General features: G+C 43.1%; 1 protein-coding gene across 1 annotated transcript in view; it reads left to right on the forward strand.

Moving 5' to 3' along the window:
• The window catches only part of Svil (supervillin), a 190,561-nt gene that overhangs the window by 108,373 nt on the left and 65,094 nt on the right, over nucleotides 1-17,094 (forward strand). Inside the window, exons 3-4 of the mRNA XM_028778184.1 lie at nucleotides 7,419-7,476; nucleotides 11,996-12,087. The gene's annotated coding sequence lies outside the window, so the exon portion shown is untranslated. The remainder of the gene's footprint in view (nucleotides 1-7,418; nucleotides 7,477-11,995; nucleotides 12,088-17,094) is intronic.

The following is a 17,094-nucleotide window of genomic DNA, read 5'->3' on the forward strand; positions in this document are numbered from 1 at the left end:
GAAGGAAGGAAGGAAGGAAGGAAGGAAGGAAGGAAGGAAGGAAGGAAAAAAGAAAGAAAGATGGAGGGAAGGGAGGAAAGGAAGGAGAAAAGAAAGAAAGATGGAGGGAAGGGAGGAAAGGAAGATAAAAGAAAGAAGGAAAGAAAGAGAAAGAAGGGAGGGAGAGAGGAAAGAGAGAAAGAGAGAGAGAGAGAGAGAGAGAGAGAGAGAGAGAGAGAGAGAGAGAGAGAGAGAGGAAGGTAGGTAAGTAGGGAAAGGGAGGATAGATGATGGATGGCTAAGTGGGTGGACAGCCAGATAGAGATAGATGGGGGGGGCGGATTTTATGTCTTTCTGTCTCACTGTCTATAGGCCCGAAGCCAATTATGAAGAAATACTGGGTTACATTGTCTCCATGCCTAGGTGTTTTCTCCCTGTCTGAAAGGATGGCGTGATCTATTTTAGCTTTGTGTCAACAAATGATGAGAATCTGGACTTTGTTGTTTTTTCTTCTGCTGAACTTCAGAACTGGCTCTGGTGTTTTCAGAGACAGCCTTTGGCCTCCCTCCCCACCTCTCAGTGGTCTGACAGGAACCATTTAAGTCTTTGCTCCAGGCTCTCCTTCCAGCAGGCGTGCCCCCCACACCCAGCTTCAAACACTTGCTTCTGTTACCTCCCTTGTAGATAAGCAGCATGCTCACCAGCGCTTTCTCCAGGAACCCCATGTCCTCTGAGCATCACGTAGCTTTTAGACTGAGGTTTCAATTTTGGACCCTACTGGAATCCTACTGGGCTGGGGAGGCTTTCGTGTGTGTGACTGGGGGACTGCTGAGCATTCTTGTTTGTATAAACACGTCTAGCCATTTCAACCCAACAAGGACTGGGTGTTCCGTTTTTCTGTACAGTCTAACCTTAGGCCAGTGTTGTTAAGATGCCCTTCAAGGGCCCCAGGGGGAGTCCAAGCTCCTTCCACTCACTCTCCTAGAGTTCTAGGACATCTGCAATCCATCAAGTATGTTCACCATCTGACTCGGAGACTCATAAAAGCCCTCCTGGTAGTTTGGAGTTTCCTTGCATCTGGTCATGTAAAAACCATCAAGTAGTGAGTATTGAGGGGTGGGGGTGGGGAGAAACCTTTTCCACTTCTCTTGGTGACCAAGATGGTGTCAACACTACTGCTGTATGAGAGTCCTTCCTCAGTGAAGCTCCACCATGTCTCACCCACAGTATTTTATATTCCGCCCAGTAAATGCTGGGACTTTATTGGCCAGGTGCTATTGCAGAACCCTTATGCGTTCATGCTTCACACAGGTTACATGTGTTCTTAGTGCTGCTTCCTGGATCCTCTGGACACACCCGAGATACCTCCTCTTCCTGAACCTTTTTCCTCCCTGACTTTGCAATTGACACTTACAGGAACTTAGGATAAATGGAGCCATGCAGTATGGATTCACCCATGTAGCCTGTGTCAGAACACCATTCCTTCCGAAGGCTGGATAATGTTCCTTTGAATGCATGTTTCAGTACTCATTTAATGTTGTTACCCATCTGTTGATGCTGTGACACCAGCGGTCATGCCTCCTAGGGCCTCGTCCATTCTGAGCCGTGGTGAGCTGCGCCCTCATCCCCAGGGAGCTGTTTATAAACGTGAACCTCCCGTTGCTCCTCTGCTCTTTCTCTGGGAACCCTTTGTCCATTTGCTGAGGAGCCTGAACCTTTCTTCCCACCAAGCAGGAGTAAGAGACCCTAATTCAACTCGAAATCTATATAATTAATTTTCATGACAGTTATTGACACTTTTCATTTGAAGTTTTATTTCAAAGACACTAATAACTCTTTAAGAAGATTTCAGTAAGCCTTTGCCTCAAAAAAAAAAATGCAAAGGTATTCTGCTATAAGAAGTTTGGCATGGTTTTCTATCAACACATCTGATAAAGAGGTAGCTGCAAGTTGTAATATATCTTATTGTTGAAAATATTTCTGCTCTTTCATCCCTGCACACACAGTCTGTTTTAAATTACCTTACGTCATGATGGAAGGTAAAATTTTATTTGCAGCTTATACAAAATATTACTGTGGAACAGAATCCACAGAGCACTTCAGGAAGCACACAGTGGGGAAATTGGACTAGAATTTGGAATGCATAAAGAACTCAAATGTGATAGCAGGAAAACGACAGACCCTAAATGGGCTCCCACTGGTGGGATTCCCTCAAGTTAGGCCTTTCTACCTCAGATTAAGCACATAAATAAACTCCACCAAAGAGTGGAGGGATAGCATTTCTTGTTGTTCTGGCGTACAATGTACTCCTTTGTGAGGCAATAAAGCTCTGTCTTCAGCCTCGGAATTTCAAGCCAGCCATCATTTTTAGAAGCATATGTTTGCTTTTGGTAAAACGGTTTCTGTGGCACATCTTGATTTTGGAAATTGTCGCTAGCTCACAGTCGTTGGATCTGGACAGCTGCTCCGCGTCACCCTATGTTGTTCATTTCCGTTCAGTTCAGTTTTCCAGAACGTTGAAAGTGCTTTCATCTTTGTTGGGAAGAGCAAGGTGACTTCCAAGGCTGTCACAGGAGTGCCAGATCTCCACGATTAATGTATAGTTACCATGTGGGGTCAGTGATGCCCTTGAGGCTGAGAGAGCGGCCACAAACATTCTCACCCAACTCTGACCTCACTGCCAGCCCCCTCTATTTCTTTGGGCTCTCCAGAGAATTTGGCTCTTAGAAGTATGTTTTCAGGGCTAGTATGTTTTCCTAGCATGCATGAAGCCCTGGGTTCAACCCTCATTGTTCAGTAAACTAGACGTGATACAAGGCGTAGGAGTTCAGGTTCAACCTTGGACTACAGCACGAGTCTGAGGCTGGCCTAAGATTCTTGTCACTCTGTCTCAGAGGGGAGGGAGGGAGGCAGGGAAGGAGGGAAGAAGAAGGTAAAAATGAAGGGAGAACATTTTTAAGTAGTTCATTATGGGTATCTATATGTTACATCTGTTATATATTACAGCAAGTATCTTTATCCATCTCCCCAGTCCTTCGTGTATGCTTTCTATTGGCATGAACTGTGTGTGTGTGTGTGTTCATATTCCTCTGTATTTGACATAACCACTGCCATTTTGAATCAAAGCATTTATGATCCTCCACAAGAGACTCTCAGAAGCCCATCCTTGTTGACACTTCCTTATGAGGACCCTCACAAGGCCCCTTTCTGGGTTATGTTATAGATGAACAGTTGATTGGCGGATTCTTTGGTAGCTAATGCCCTGTGACTTGTCCAGGGAACCTCCAGGTACTGAAACTCCCTGTGTGTCACCATGTCCTGTGGTTAGCCCCTCCTGCTCCCTGTACAGGAGTTCTGTCAACCTACTGCTGCAGCAAGGTGAACTTGGAGGAGGTCTTCTCTTTGGTCTTCCCATGCCTTCACTCGCTGCAGTGAATAGTTTTCCCAGGAAATCCATCTATCACAGCGTCCTTGTCTGCAGATGGGGTCATAGGCCTGCCTGTATATGTCATAGCATAGCGCCTCCCTGGCAGGCTTTAGTGGGTCCAGGAGGCAAGCACTAAGCACAGACGTGAGAACATGACAGATGCAGATCTTCACCTCATCACAAACAGAGCGGCACCTACCAGTTAGTGGTCGCTACTCTTATTCCTGGTTAGGCATGTTTCAATTTTCTCCTCCACAAGAGAGACCTCTACAAGGATAGCAGTTTCTTAAATTACAGGGGACACCATAGTCAGAGCTACAGTAGGGTCCTGAGCTGCCCTTTGTCATATATCACAGCAAGTATCTTTCCCATCTCCCACCTCCCCAGTCACTTGTGGATACCTGTATTGACAAAAAATGTAGATCTCAATTGATTTCCTACAGATAGAATTCTTAGTTGCAGCCCTCCCTCACTCCCTCCCTCCCTCCCTCCCTCCCTCCCTTCCTTCCTTCCTTCCTTCCTTCCTTCCATGAATCTGTCTGATTTGTGTTGGACCTAATAGGTGAGGCCGACAATTCTAGTAATTCTTCCAGATTTTGTTCCCAGACATTGTTTCCTACACTCTGCAGAGTTCGTGTGACATCCATCCCCTGCCCACAGTCAGCTATAACCACAGCACTTACACGGTTCCCCCACAGGCTTTATTTTCTAAACTTTTATTTTTAACAACCTTATCCTTCTGTGCTTACATTTCCTTCTGGGCTTACAAGAGGTAACTAAGCATGTAGAGAAAACATCACAAGGCTCCTGACCACTGAGCAGACACTGTCTTAGTTCCTCTTGTCGCTGTGGTAACATTCCTGACAGAAGCAACTTTTAGGAGAAAGGATTTATATTGGATCACAGCTTAAGAGGATACAGTCCATCTTATCAGGAACGCACAGTGGGATCCATTGCTGTGGGTCGTGTATCAGGCACCTCACATCTCAGTGGACTCTGCCAGCCACGCCTCCTTCCTTAAGCATTCTATAACCTCCCCAAACAGTGCCACCAATTAGCAACCAAGTGTTCCTATACATAAGAATGTAAAGTACATTTTAATTTCAAAGAGTAGCACACTTGTCTGTACATTCTTCCATCCATTCGTCCATCCACTGGTTCTTCATTTTCAGCAGGAGTGTATCGGTATCTAAGCTGATCTGGTTTAGCTAGGCTCTAAAGTATCTTTTTAACTTTCAGAAAATACTATCCCATTATTTCATGTAGTCATTCTGCAGATATTTACTGCTGACCTACTGTGTGCCACTTAGATACAAATAAATGTTCAGGACCAAAGATTCAAAGGCAGAGAAACTCAAAGTCCCTGACACCACATAAGGTGGGGACAGTAATGACCTTGACCGACCTCCACACTGATGCCTGACTCCATCTCTACCAGTTGTCTTCTGGAAGCAGGTTATCTCTTAAGCCTTGTTTCCTTATCTTGTAATGGAGCCTGTTTCCCATGAATTCCTTTAATGTCTCTTTGTAGGGAGGAAACAGCCCATTTCTAATTATTGTTCATTGTTCTTCCAAAGTCATCATCCAGATTTGAGCCCACCAGTTACAAGTTGCATTTGGAACAGGGCAGGCAGCAGCTTAGTGCTAAAACCTAATGGCTTCTGTCTCAAATTAAAATGTTTGACTCTCCTGGTAATATCTGCCTTTTCTTTTCCACGGTTTTACTCACATGTTGCTTATAAATCTTAACTCTTAAGTATGAATTTTTGGCTCCCGGTTAAGTGAAATATTTTATTTAGCTCAGCCAAAGCCAAGCATGGGGCAGCCTGGGAACACTTAGGCACCTCACCGCACCCCAAGACATCTGTGTAGTTTGCTTCTTTGGGACTATTTGTTTTAGGGAAAGTGAGAGAGTTCTTCTCGACACTGGCATGATAGTTAGGTCTCAGCCTTGTCTTATTGGGCAAAGCATTCTCTGATACCCTGTGGCCTGGCTGTGGTGTAATCTTCAGTGCTCCTCACTGGAGTTCTGTCTGCTGCTGTGCCTCCAGCTCTAATTTCTGCCTGTAATCTGATGAAGGGGTTTGATTTGTTGCAGCCCTTTGCTTTGTGTTCACTGTGAGCTCAGAGCCACGCGTGCCTGGTCCCTCACACTAGCCCGGCACTCTGGAAATTTGTAACCCACTTTTGCTTAGACAGGCTCAAGGACATTGCTCGTTGAGAATTAGCTGTCAGATCAGGCTGGTGGTACCCCAGCCTTCTGTGTGCAGCCATGTTTAGAAGCCCAGGGCTTTCCAGCTGCCTGGGAGCCTTCAGATTTTCTGACCAACAAGGTAAGACGGGGAGGGGTGGATATGGAACAGGCATTTCATTTCTGTATCCATTTTCTGATATCTTTGCTGCGGAATCCAGTATTCTCCAGCATCAGCCTGGCCCTACAGCTGTCTGAAAGGATGTTTTAACTATCACAGTTCCTAACTACAGCTTGCAATTTCTGGAGATGTCTTTTTATTTTTTTATTGCTAAGCCATGAAAGCTTTTATACAGCAAATGTTGCTAATTAGATTCCAAACTATAGATCAAATTGCAGATATGCCAAGCTGTACCTAAAATATTTTCTGAAACTACATGTCTTATGTACGAACTTATTTCCAGCAGACAGTGGTGGGTGAGCTTCTTTTTCTTAACTCTTCATGTGAGACAGTTTGGAGAGAACCCGATCTCTTCAGTGGCTTCCTTTCCAGCTCAGAGAAAGGCCAGCATTTCCCATCTGCTTGCTGGAGCACTTTAGTGCAGTGTCGGAACAAACGTGAGCTGCTGCTGGTATTTAAGTGCCCATGTGAGACCCAGCCATTATCTACCCAGAATATTTCACAGCACACGACTCTGTTGGGACTAGACTAAGACAATTCAGGCACTTCCTTTTATAACATTTGATCACCCTTTGATCATAATTGTCTTTCTTCAGATTGTTCTGACAGGATGCTTGTGGGCTTGGAATCAAAGCCTGGATGTCTAATTGACTTTATATACTTCATTTCCGATGCCTCCCTGTTGGCCATAATTTCCAGTTTTTAGGACTTGGGATGTGTTTTGATGGAAAGAAATGTTGGCATCTGCTTTAGCCTGTACATCCCCCCTCCCCCTTGGGCTCTGATTCTAACTAGTAAACCATAAAGGCACTTCCTTGGGGGAAGGAGTTTCTGTCCCGAGTCTGCTTGTGTTTGGTCACTGTGCCTAAAGCTGCAAAACGGATTGTTGGCCGTGAGACCTGTTATAAATCCTGTCTCTGCCTGGTTTTCATTAACACATTCACCCTGGATGTGTGACTTTCCTGTCCGGAATTGTTACCAGCTGTCTTTACATCATATATCCTATCTTCAAAATAAATGAGCCTGCCCAGTGGTGTGGCTCAGCAGGCAGCACTTGCCGCCAACTTCAGTGACTCGAGTTCAATTCCAAGGACACATGATGGTAGAAAAAGGGAACTGACTCCTGCAGGCTGCCCTCTGACCTCCACACTAGTACCTTGGCACAAGCAAAGCCACACACCATGCACATGTGCTGCTGTCTAGATTTTAACAAAACAGAGGAGACACAGCCGAGGTACCCCTTGCTCTTCAGTGCCCCTCCTACCTCCCTACCTTCTCTTCAGGAATCTCAAGTCTACCAGGTAGACATCTCTGTTGTCTTCACCCAACTTGCTTAATTCTTTCTCCTCCCTCCACCTAGTATATAGCTGTTACTTGGTATTTAATTGTTTTAAGTTATTCTTTTTTCCATAACAATTGAAATGGCTTTGAAGGCTGTCAGACATTTGTTTAACCCATGAGCTGTGTCAGGGGTTCTTGAGAAGAGACAAGCAAACCAGATCTTGGCGTGTGAGATTTCTGCATTGAGTTTCCCAGAAGTTGTCAGTTTTGTTATTTGGTTAATACTGTCCTTTTTCCCATTGGAATGTCTTAAGCCACTGCATGACTGTTTTAACACTATATTATTTCTTTTCCCTTAGATTTCAACAAGAAGAACTTAGGATCCCTGGGATTTCCACATCAAAGAAAAGCTGCAAGGTAATGTAGCCTGTGTTCGTAGCCTGTGTTCAAGAGCTCATATGTTTTGGAGATGTGTGGTGGCTTTTAAGATGATCCCTTAAACCCCTTCTTTCTTTCTGCAGACTGGGAATAGAACGGGGGCCTCACACATGTACACATGCACACATGCACACATGCATACATGCACACATGCTAGGCAATGCTTCCCAGTGAACTGTATGCACAGCCTCCCAGGCTCTTAGAGTTCTATCCCATTGAGTTTGTTTGGCAGTATGTTTTTCCTCAGGATATTATTTAGTTATATATACATCCACACATATATACATATGCATACATGGATGCTTGCATATGTGTATACACACACACACACACAGTTCCTACATAGCCTGTGCAAAGTACCAGGTTCAGTTCCAAAGTGTGTGTGTGTGTGTGTGTGTGTGTGTGTATGAGAGAGAGAAAGAGAGAGAGAGATACAGAGAGACAGAGAGACAGAGAGACAGAGAGACTTAGCAGTATTTCCAGGCAATATGATTCTTCTGTTCTCCACACTGTTTTTGGGAACCCATTGAGAAATAGAACATGTGATTGTGACATTTGTAACTGATTGCCATCTTAGCAGGTGCCACTGCTCTGTTTCTCTCTCATTTTTCTCTAAGCTTTTGAGTCTGCCCCTAGGAAGCTTTTGATCTTTTTTTTTTTTTTTTTGAGGAAAAAGCTTAGTTTTGCCTATCCTGTCATTTTTCCCACACCCATCTTTCTTTTTTGTTGTTTTGGTTTTTTTCCTTGTAGAAATCTCTTTTATTTATACACATTTACCATCCCTTGCAACATAAATTACCCATAAAATGGTGTTGTATAACGTATTCACTTAGTAAGAATTCTATTATTTTTTTGCTTTGATTAGATATATTTTTATTGTATATTTTATTTATTTACAATACAGATGTTATCCCCTTTTCCCATTTCCCCTCCCTAGAACCCCCTATCCTATATCCCCTCTTCCTTTATACTTTTATACCATTTTAATTACATGCATGTATTAAGGTCAGTTCTAGGTTGAGGGTCTAGCAATACACTAGATGCAAATAGTCAAAGAACAAGCAATACAATACACACAAATAGTCAAAGGAAAAGTAAGGCATAAAACCCAATTAAGTGAACACTCCCATGATCACTGTTTCTAAAGGCTTGTCAGGATGACCAAAGTATCTGAGCCAACTTCCCTGTCCTAGCCCAAGGTTATTTACATGTCTAAAACCTACTTCCTTGTTCTAACCTAAAATTTAGATTCTTGTCTGAAATTGCTTCTTTGTTCTAGTCTCATATTTAGATTCCTGCCTGAGATTACTTCTTTGTTGTAGCCCATGATTTAGTTTCCTACCTGAAATTACTTCTTTGTTCTAGTCTACTGTCAGATTCCTGCTTGGAGCCTGCTTCCTTGTTCTTGGTCAATGTCATATTCCTGCCAGGCAGCCCATTTCCTTGTCCTTGGCCCATGTCAGATTCTTGCCAAGCAGCCCCAAAGGCTCTCCACCTCTCCCCCTTTTTTATTTCAGTAACGAGACTGAGCCTGTCTTAGGTTGTTCTGACAAGAGTGCCTTCCTTACCCATCATGGAATATGCATTATCAAAAGCAATACACTTCTGTCTTAGGTTGGTAAGGCTTTGTGCAGAATCTTACTCATCCTTGGCTTGCCAGCCTGTTAATTTAATAACTCTATATGAAGGTCCATTTTCAGGTTCAAGCCATGTACTTTGGCTGCCAGCATGTTGATGTTGTTAAAAATAAGCGGACAAGAAGGGCTGGCCTGATCAAGCTATATATGCCATTTCCGAGGTTTGACCAAAATGGAAATACTGACCTCAGGCCATGAATAATTTTATCGGCATTATCTGCAGCATCATAGCTCAACAGAACAGCATTCTTTAAATTCATAATCTCACTATGGAAAGTTAACACACCCAGAGAGGTGTTAGGATTATGCCAAATATCCTACAGGTGTCTTTAAACTTTTTTCTAATTATAATGATAATCATTGTGAATTTCGAAAGTAACACTACTCCAATGATATTTGTCATGACACTTGGGGTGGCTCCTAGCTCTTAAACCCTGAACCTCCTTCAGATAATTTGAATGGGTTATACAGCATCATTCATTGTTCCAGATAACTATATAAATCCTTTTGTATACTCAAAACATTAGTAACATTTTTTTTTACTAGATGGTTAACAAAAATAGTTGTCTTAACTCCTCATGTTAATGCTATTGCAGAAGCAGAGGTGTTAGCAATTAATGGAAGTAAAGGTGTTATACCAGCAATAATCAAGCCCACTACCCTCTAGCTTCTGCTTAAACCCTAACTCAATTTTTTCAGCACTTTCAAGCTTTTTTCAGAGAATTGAGGTTTTCTAATACTCAGGGAAGTGAGACGAAAACTAGTTGATAGACCCCTGTAACAGATGTGTCAGGTTTCAACACACTAACATAATTGGAAATTATACAGTCAGTGTAACTTACAATAAATACTGTAGAAGAGACAAAACCAATTTTAGCTTGGCAATTAAAAGAGCCTTAAAACGTGTGCTAAACCTTGTTTGAAGTTCAGATCCTGTCCCAACTTTATCTCTTGCTATCGTAAGATCATAATGAACTACAGCTAACTTCCAAATATGTCTCTGATAAAGTCCAGATCCAGTCTTCCAAAAGTAGACTGTTATTTCCCATATTGGATTGATTTCTAGACCAGTACATGATTGAGTCCAAATAGGTGGTCACCTTTACAAAGGATACAGGAGACATAATTTCCCTTTTCAATTCTCTATCTCACAAGGTCTAAGAACTTGAGGCGAGGCAACTTGTCCCATCTGGGATATAGTCAAGCCAAAGGTGCACACCCATCTTTCTTCCTCTCTTTCCTGCATGTCTGCATCTCTCACCCATCCTTGTGAGTTCTTCACTAGTCTTCACTTCTGCAGTTTTCTTCCCCTTGGGGCATTGTGGGTGCTAATCTAATTTAGCTACTGTCAGACCATGTTGCACATTGCTGATAAAGGACAATGCAAAAGTGTAAGCATGTGACACACCAGGCAGCTACATAGGACCCTCTGCTACAGGCCACTGCCCCCACACAGACAATCTTGGGTGCAGGTACAGTTTATCCCCAATGTACTTGGGGATGGGGCTCAACCTGTACATCACTGTGCTAGGAGGAGCTGACCCCTGTGCCAGCCTCCCTGCCCCTCAGATGCTCACGCCCGTAATGTATTGTGACTCTGGCACTTTACTACAAAGGACTTGGTTCCTTCACATTGTAGTAACGAGTTATCTGACTCTGCATTTGGAATTGGAGAGTGGTCTTATAAACATACCATGCAGAAAAGTCTCTGGTATATTCCATGCACATCTAAGTATAAAGTGAATTAGATAGCCGTTAGCAAAAGTACAAATATATTATTGGTTCACCCATGGTTCATGTCTCTGGCCTGTCATTAATGGTACCTTGGGCTCATTCCCTAACCTTTCCCTCGCAGATTATCTTGGCTGTAATGAAGCTAATAAATGAGGGAAAGAAAGATAAGGATAGGGAGAGGGGGAGGTATTACTTTTTCAAGGATAAGAAGAGTATAAATTGGAAGCCAAATGCTTTGGTGACCTTGGCTGAATGGCATACTAGACTTCAGAAGCCTGGGCTATTATTTTCTGTGACCTGACTATAGTGGCCTACCTGGCAGGCCACCAAGTATAAAAGGTATCCTTGGCATAGGATCTGTGTGCATGCAAGACATGCAGCAGCAGAGAAAGCCCAAATCACAAGGCAGAGGGGGTTTACCTTCACTGTCTTCTAATTTACCTTTTGGTGATTAGCAAGAAGCCAGCCCTGGTGGAAATATTCAAAGCACAGCAACATCTGGAAAACAGGCAGGCCAGTCACCATGCATTTAGATACCTCCAAATGTGCATATGTGGAGTCTTGAGGAGATAACGGGGTTTGTAGCTGGGGTTAGGGTCAGTATATGTGACAGGATGTCCCTGTCCCTCTATCAGTCTCTCTTTTCACTCTTGTATTCATAACAAGGTTTCCTGGGCATTTCCTCCCCTTTGCAATGCCACTGTTTGGTGGCTTGAAGGCATGTGTAAAACCGATATAATTTAACACTGGAAAAAGCATCCAGACTCAACAAGTTGCTGGCCTTCTGAGGAGGAGACTGCAGGTTGGGTGGTTTAGCCTAACAACTCGGCTGTTCTTGGATCAAGAGGGTGTTGCCCTTCTGAATAAAGGAAGGCAATTCACAGGTTCAGTGGTGTTTTCTCCACCATACACACCAAGCTGTTGCTCATGCCAGTGTAACTACATAGTCGAGCACACAAACACAAATTGTCATATTAAGAGAAATGTAAATAAATGAAAAAAGTCACCACTATAAAACACAAACTTACGTGTGATGGCAGTCTGGCTTTTCTGCTTAGTGTTTTTTTTTTCCCTCAATATCCAATCTCCATCTTAATTTAGTATGGTATTAATATGATAACTTTTAGCTTTCAGAAAGAGTTTCCCTTTGACGATAAAGAAGAATCTTCCAACCACAGGAGAGGCCTTGATGCCCAGTGCTTAGCTGCACTCCCTAAAGGTAAGAGCTTCTCTCCATGGCTTGGCAGAGTCCGAGCACACTCCTCCCTGACACTTTTGTCTGTGGTCTCCTCCATGTCCCCTCTTTACCCTCCAAGCACTGAATTCAGTGTAGGAGCCTTTCCTGGATTTTGCACCCCCTCTGTCTGTTATTCGTCCCTCCAGCTGCTGCTGGAGGCTCAAGAGGAGAGACAGCAAAGAGTCCATATTCTCTCTTTAGCTTTTAACCATCCTAAGGGACCTGGGGATGTAGCTCAGTTGGTAGAGTGCTTGCCTAGTGTGCAGGACACCTACCTTCACCCCCAGTGTCACATAAACCAGGCGTGGTGGGTCAAGCCTAGAATCCCAGGGTTTGTGGGCCAGGAGGGGAAACATAAAACTCTGCCTTAAGAAATAAAATCATTTAGGGATCTAGAGAGCTGGCTCAATGACTGGCAGTGGTTGTGAGCACTCAGTCTGGCAGAGGCCTGGGATTGGTTCCCAGAACCCATATGGTGGTTCACAACCACCATTAACTCAGTTCCTGGGGATCTAGCACCCTCTTCTGACCTCTGTGGGCACCGGGCATCAACATAGTGCACACACATACATACAGGCAAGACATTCATATGCTTAAATAAAGAAAGAGAAAGGACATAAAGTTAGTTGGATAGGGAAGTGGGGTGGGGGGAGTGTCTGGAAAATTTTGGAGGAGGGGAAACCTTGATCAAATTGTATTATATAAAACAATTAATGAAAAATATGAAACAAAATTAAAATAATTTTTAAGAAAAAATTTGAATTACTTTTCCCTGAAAGTCACTGCTCTCCTAAACTCTCATTCTTCTCCCTCTGCACCCTACAACCCAGGGCTGCTTCCTTTACCTCTCTGCTTCCTCCCAATATAGAGAATGCTGAATAGCTCATACCCACCCTTCCATCCTCCCTCCCTCTCTTGGAACAGGGTTGAGTCTCATATGTAGCCCTGACTTCCTTTGAACTCACAAAGATCCACCTGCCTTTGCCTCCCAAGTACTGTGACTGAACGCGTCAGAGGTCTAGCTTTCTCGTAGGCAAGAAAAGACACACACAGAGCTGGTGGACACAATATCACAGTTGTCTTTTGAATTTTAAAAAAATAATTTTTGTTTGTATGCATGCTTATCAGTGTGTACACTCCAGAGAACAACTCTGTATATGTGAATTAATTCTTTCCTTTCACCGTGTGGGTTCTGGGACTTGCACTCTCACCCACTGAGCCATCTGAGCAGCCTCAGCAGTCTTTTCTGAGCTGCTCTTTCCACTGGCAACAGGTACACATGAAGCAGGCTGCCTGTGTGTGTTCAGAAATGGCTCCCTTTGCTTTTGCCTCCAGCAGAATTGCCTGGTCATTATTTCCCCCAACAATAACAGTAGCCTGAGGAATGATCTCTTGGTTCCAAAATGTCGGTATCTCAACAGAGTAATGGAGCTCTTCCTTTAGAAAAGGCAGCTTGAGGAAAGGACAGGGGTTTGGTTGGTTGGTTTTTGTTTGTTGTTTGTTTTGTTTCTGCTCAAAGGGAGAAAAAATTTAAAAGAAATTAGATCAGAAGACATTTTCTTTTAATAAAAACTAAATCCAGTTTCAAAGGCATGCACAGACAACCTGGAATGTATCCCAAGGAGCTAAACAGATGATCTGCCCAGACAGTCTCCTGAGGATGGGCCCTTGAAAAGGCTCCCGGGATTGGACTGTGAGGCAAACCTAAACAAGGGAATGCCTCAGGGTTTCTGTGCTTATACAGCTGTCAGGTGAAATGTATGCTCTCTCGTGTGCTGCACAGAGGAATAGTGTCAGAATTGAAGGCTATGGATAAGATGTCATAGGATGAAAGACTAGAGTCGTAGCACTCCCCAATATGGAGTAAATGTGCCCCACAATTCCAGAGGTGTCTGAAACAGGGACAGTGCTGACACTGTGTGTGTATATGTATGATCAAATTTAATGTATAAGTTAGGTGCCACACTGAGATGTCAATACCCACACTCAGAGCTATGTGACAGGGAGCCTAACTGGGCTGGTACCTGGAAAACACTGCTGAGTTCCAGAGTTGGATACTGTAGAAACCAGGCTGTCTGTCAGGGGAGGAAATGGCCTGCTCGTCTTGAGTGTTCAGGAAGGGAGATTGCTAAACTGTGTTAGGGGGTTGGGCAGGAGTATGCTCTAGTGGATTTGTGCCCAGATGTCTGTGTTGTTGGGCATATGATGAAAAGCTCTGTCAAGCTGTTAGGAGTCATTGTAGACAACACAGATACCCAGTTGCATCCAAGACAAAGCTATGTTTAACATCTAGGATTATGATCAAAACTAAGTGTAAAGGAACAATTTGGTTCCATTGTAGCTGACAAGAACTGTCTGCTACAGATCTATATTGCCAAGGTCATCCCTCCCACCACACCCCCAGAAGAAGCCTCCTTCTATCTTCTCTGCCCCAGTTCCTCTGGATGACTACTGCAGTGAGAAACATGTGGTCAGGAAAAGGGATGTGCTGCTGGTTCCTGAAAATTTGTACTGTAATTTCAACTATAACAAAATAGAAAAGTAGACACATATTAACCAGTGTAATTCCAAAATTTATACAGTTGGTTATGAAAAATAAGTATAGGTTTTCCAAATCGATGTGTTAATTATATGTACTAATCAGATTCATGTTTCTAAACTCGCAAGGCTTTAGCTCTCTACAGCAACCCAAAATGTTCCCAGCCTCACCTCAGGCCCCAGGCTTCTTCACAACTTAGTTTGGATGTCCTTGATTTTGGTCAGGTGTATGAGGAAAGACTGGTGGTACTCTCAGAGGATCTGTCAACATCCTGTCTGTCGGCTCTTCTCTTCGAAGTACAATGTTGACAAATGGGCTATGTTTCTGTGTCACTTGGGTTGTCCTGGGCCCCAGACAAGCTGCTAAATAGCTGTGTCTCAGAGTCATCTCCTTTCAGTGACAGAGAGTCACATGACCTCTGTGAAGCTGAGCATTAAGATGGTCAGTTTTTCCTTTTCTTGGATTCACTGTAACATGAATCAGCAAGAGAAGGGAATAAAAGTCTTTACTATAAAAGGGTAATTGAGATGCTTAGGCTGCGGCCACCAAACCTGGTGACCCAGAACCTACATGGTGGAAAGAGACAACTGACCCCCTAAAGCTGTCCTCTGACCCCCTACACAGATGCATGACACACATGAACCTACAAACACACACACACACACACAAATAAATAAATGTAATATATTTTTAAAATAAAATAATTCTTTGGCTTATTATATTATAATATTAAATAGATTTCTCATTTTAGAATTAAATAGAAGTACATTGTTGTCTCTAACACTGTTATGAAAATATAGTGCACACCACTACACAGTTCACCCATATGAAGAATATGCTTCATTGACTCCTAACACATTCACCAAATTGTAGGTCTATTACCACAGTTAGTATTAAAGTGTTTTCCTTCTTCCATAAGGAACCTCAGACCCTTGAGGTGTCATCCTTCCCTGAGATTCCTTGGGGGTTACTCCTCAGTTGCCTGTCTTTGTACTGACCCCAGTGGAAGTCTAAACAGTCAGAGGTGTTGGCAGTACCTTACCACCAATGGATGTTTCTGCCCAAGCTCCTTTTATACTTGAGTTGGAAGACTAAGTCAGTACAGTCTTTACCAGAATTCCTTAGTCTCTCAGAAGTGGTTGAAGAACTAACCATATTTCCCAAGAAAAGCACTTGACAGACCAAATTATCCTGAATACTGGTGTTAATATTCTTCTTACAAGAGATGTTTGGCACACAGATGCATGAATGTGAGAGCCTCACTCTCCAGTTCCCTTGAAGGCCTTACTTGAGAACTCACCCACAAACTCCTGGCAGAAATGGCAAGACTCGTGGATGCAGAAGGACCAGTCAGAATTACTTAACAGAGTCATGGCAGCAGCTGGAAAATGGATAGCTTAGTTTAATCAAAATTTTAATGTATTGAAAACAAATAGAAGATTTCCTCCTATGGAAATTAGACCATCTGTGGTTGCTAATGGCTGCACTATATGTTGACTATTCCATGCAACCCCCACAATTTAGGAGTTTTATCTGTGGCACAGCATGCTGCCAATTGCATTACAGATACTCTAACTTTAGGAAACATTTTCATAGCATGATTGTAAGGAATTCAAAGGGAAGAATCTTTGGATAAAGAGCTTATTAAGTGTCATGAGAGTATAATCAAAGTACGCAGATTGGGGAAAGAGCTAAACTCAAACAGTAAATTGTTAGCATGTCACAAGTGTGCCTTGGAGACTTCTACATCTGAAATCACCAAAACCTGTTTAAAGAATTTAGAGACTTAGGGTTTGGTTAGGAGTCGTTTTTCCTACATAGATGTATATGCACTATGTGTGTGTCTAGTTTTTTTTCTGCATGTATGTATGTGCACCATGTGTGTGCCTCATGCCTGCAGAAGTCAGAAGAGGGTATCAGAGCTCCAGGAACCGGAGTTACTGAAGGTTGTGTGCCTCCATATGGGTGCTGGGAATAGAACCTGAGTCCTCTACCAGAGCAGCCAGTGCTCCTAACTGCTGAGCTGTATCTCTATCCCCATCAGCAAACATTTTAAGGCAGATGCCACTTAAAAATAAACACTAGGCACACTTCAGTCTCTAAGCATAAAGGCCATTATTAAAATCACATTCATCTGTATGCAGTGTCCACTTGTTAAAATGGCCACTTTAAAAGCAACAACAGAAATTGAAGTGGTCACTTTGAACTAGGGATATTAGCTCAGTGACAGGGAATTTGACCAGCATGCAGGAGGCCATGGGTTTAGTCTCTAGCAGAGCAACAGCAGTTACTAATTCATTAAATGCCATGTCTTAATTTCCCCTTTATTGCCTCTCCTATGAGTCAGCCTATCAAAATGTTAACCCTAAACTATCAGTCTTTCCTTACCTGTTAGCCTTTCCCTGTCCTGATAGCTCCTCCCCTGTCCTGATAGCTCCTCCCCTGTCCTG

This window comes from Grammomys surdaster, unplaced genomic scaffold (assembly GCF_004785775.1).
Source record: "Grammomys surdaster isolate TR1022 unplaced genomic scaffold, NIH_TR_1.0 328, whole genome shotgun sequence".
Lineage (NCBI taxonomy): Eukaryota > Metazoa > Chordata > Mammalia > Rodentia > Muridae > Grammomys > Grammomys surdaster.